We start from the raw sequence: 3,719 nt of genomic DNA, 5'->3' as shown, positions 1-3,719 counted from the left end.
CTCTCCCTCTGCCTTCCTACAGCCCCGACGGCTCTAGGGCTGGGTCCCAGAGAAGGGATGTGGGATGGGCGCCTGCCCCTTGGGGCTTCTCGCCGCCGCAGAGGCTGGCCTGGCCCCAGGGCCCGTTCCTGGAGGGTTACAGCAACGTGGCCCCTTCTCGCTCAGGGCAGGCCCCAGGCTTGCAGTCAGTACGGCCTTCGTTGCGCCGGATGCTGGCGGCTCTCCCTGCCGCGCGGCTGGTCCTGAGGCCGGACAGGAACGCTTCTCGCCCCCATCGCTCGCGGGGCCTGGGAGCCCGGCTCTGTGCGGATGTCACGGGAGAGGCAATCCCTGTGCCAAAGCCCTGCAGCCTAACTGGGGGATGGAACCCCCTTTGACACCTCAGCCCGTGTTCGACCTGGCCACCCGCCCCTCGGTGGCTTGCTGCTGGGCTGCCCGCTGGGAGAATGGGGGGGGGGGCTGCCCGCTGGGAGAATGGGGGGGGGGCTGCCCGTTGGCTTCTGCCAGATGTGGTCAGTTCTCACCCAGATTCATACCAACAAACAGCCACTTTGGCCACTGCCAAAACCCTGCGTCCAGCCAGATTTCATGCTCCGCTCTTTGTGTGTAAACAGCAACTAGCTCGAGGGGGATCGGTAGCCGGCCACACCGGATTTCTTTTAGCTGGTACCTGTGTACAGTAGGCCTGCACCAGGGTGAGTTGAAACTAGAAGGGTGAGTTGAAACTTGCCAGCTGTCTACACCGGCTGCTTGAATTTCCACAAGAACACTGACTTCCTACTGTCTGAAATCAGTGCTTCTTGCGGAAATACTATGCTGCTTCCGTTCGGGCAAAAGCCCTCTTGCGCAAATCATTTGCTCAAGAGGGCCACTGTAGACAGCACAGGACTGTTTTCCGCAAAAAAGCCCCAATGGCGAAAATGGCGATCGGGGCTTTTTTGCGCAAAACCGCGTCTAGATTGGCACGGACACTTTTCCGCAAAAAGTGCTTGTGCGGAAAAGCATCCGTGCCAATCTAGACGCTCTTTTCTGCAAATGCTTTTAACGGAAAACTTTTCCGTTCAAAGCATTTGCGGAAAATCATGCCAATCGAGACGTAGCCGAAATGTTAAATCCCGTTTAATTAGTTAACCGGTTAAACATAATGTTTGACCGGTTAAGCAATTGATCGGGGGCGGGGGAAAGCATGTCCAGCCCTGGTGCCTCCCCTCGCCCACTGGAGCCAGGCTGGACCAGCCCCTACTGGTTAAGCATGACCAGTAAGCAGCACCTGGTATGGGTAATGTTTACCAGTTAACCTTTCCTGCCCCTAGTTGAAAGGCAGTTCCTGGTGCATGTTACTGGTTTGGTGGCCCTTTTACAGAAAGCAGATGCTTGATTTCACTGCTTATGCCATGATTCAAATCCCGAAGGTGCCCAGCCAGGCATGGGGACCCAGCTTCAAAACGTAGAACCTGCATGTGCAAAGGGCCCAGCTGGCCGCTTGCGTGTGCAGTCCCAGCGTGCCCCATGCGTGGGCATGCGTCTAAATCCGAGCCCAAGCATCGCTGCAGGCAGTTACAGGAACACCGAGGGGCTTGTCTAAGCCAAGCTGAGCGAACCGTTCCAGCCCGGCTTGTGAGTGTGTGGAGTAGATGTTGGTGCTGCGCACGCAGGCAGTGACTTGTGTGCATGCTGTAGCCACCTGCTTTCACCGCCTGCCTGCTGCTGGCCTTTCCTGACAGCCCCTGCAGCCTGTACCCCCATGACCCTTCTCCTCCAGGCCCCCTTTCTCTTCCCGCTCCATGTTGGATGCCCTTGTTCTACTCCCACAGTTCTGAATCTGCGTTTGCCGCGTGCGCTGGGCCTTACAGTGTGGTGTGAGCACCCCGCTTCCATGACCACGCGGCCTGCCCCCCTCTGCCATCAGTTAGCCCCACTTGCTTCTTGCTGCCTTCCTGTGCCGGCTCCAGAAGATACTCCTGTGGACAAGCAGTGGTCGGGAGCAGTCTGAGAGCTGCTGCTCTGTGTTTTCTTAGCCTTTACCAGTGATACTTTGAACTGTGGTGCACAACCAGGCTTTCTGGCTCCGAGGACCCTGCAGCTTGCTTTGCAGGCCCCTCTAACGCTGCGCCAGCAGGGGGCACCGTTCCCTTAGCTGTTAGGTGGTTACGGCTCATGGAAACAGGGAGACTCAGTTGATCTCCCCATAAGATTTACTGGGCCCTGCCTTAGCGCAGGAACTGGCCTAGGTGACCATTCCAGGGCCCTCCCAGCCCTGTGTTTGTCATTCGAAGCTGCTGCAAAATTGATTGTGAATGTTTCTGAACTGAAACCACAGGCTTGAAAGCGGTGCAGGGCTGCGGGGGCGGCTCCCTCTAGGCTGTCAGCTTGTTACAGCTTGGTCCGTGTTAGCAGGAAAGGAAGTTAATTCACAAAACGTGAAGAACGGGGGTGTGCTCAGACTTGCAAAACCTCAATCACTGAGCTGGGGTTTTCCTGCTGATCCCTGGAGGGAGACCACTGGCTGTAGCTGGGGAGTGATCTGTGGGCTGCATGACTGCTCCCCCCATGGGGATACTTCTCCAGTCTGCATCTATGTGGTTGCGCCCATCACGTTCGGCTATTCTGCCATTTCCATTCAGCTCCTGTTCAGAGGCTCGTTTTGGCTGTTGTAATCCCCCTCCTGCTGAAATCCTGTGGCATGTCACCTTCTAACAAAGCACCGGGCTGTCCCTTATACTTGTGATTCCTATGCAGCCCTCTTGGTACTGCTGTCACAAAGGCCAACCCCTGGATCAAGTTACAGCATCATCGCCTGGAGGAGAAGGCTGAGAGCTCTCAATCAGAACTAATTCACCAGGTCGCGGTGAATAGCAACTCAGCAGATTTCAGCAGCTCCGGTGAAATTAAGCAACATTTCAGTTGCTCTGCAGTTCCCATTTCAAGGCAAAAGCTCACGTGCGGGGAGAGCATTTATACTAAATGGTGAATCAGATCAGGCCTCTGTCCCATCCTGCTTGGGAGCAGAAAACCCCAGTGCAAAGAATTGTTCTGGAGTGTAGGTTGTTCTATGGAGAAGAGCAGCCCCCTTCCCCCCCCATCCTTGTGCTGTGGGCTGCTACCCCTTAGCATCATTTATACATCTGAGCAGCAGGAAACCTCCCATTACCAAAGTGCAGTTGGTGTTTTTTGATCACAGCGATTGTGTTAACAATTAGATTCCCCCTGTGCTGCTGGTAGTTCTGGAATAGGCAACCTCATTCTTAGGGGGGAGGGATAACTGGTTTGAATGTTGGCCTGCTAAACCCAGCATTGTGAGCTCAATCCTTGAGGAAGCCATTTAGCGATCTGGGGCAAAATCTGTCAGGGATGGTATTTGGTCCTGCTGTGAAGGCAGGGGACTGGACTTGATGACCTTTCAGGGTCCCATCCAGTTCTAGGAAATAGGCATCTCCATGCATTTCACTTTTACATTCTTAGAACTTGTCTCTGGTCATTCCAAAGCCCTTGTCAAACTACCTAGTTACATATGATACCTGGTCTTATAGTCTTCCCAAATCCCAGTAAGTTACATTGCACTGATTGTGGCTGTTTGTTGTGTATTATATTTAGTAGAGGTCTGACGTGCAACACACTGGCTTGTGCACATAAAACTTGCAGCTGCTGCTGTTTGAGCAGTAGACAGAGCTAGAACACGGGGGTGGGGGGAAATGTAGTTTAATCTTGATATGTGACTT

The sequence above is a fragment of the Pelodiscus sinensis genome, chromosome 12 (assembly GCF_049634645.1).
Source record: "Pelodiscus sinensis isolate JC-2024 chromosome 12, ASM4963464v1, whole genome shotgun sequence".
Lineage (NCBI taxonomy): Eukaryota > Metazoa > Chordata > Testudines > Trionychidae > Pelodiscus > Pelodiscus sinensis.
This window is presented reverse-complemented; position numbering follows the sequence as displayed.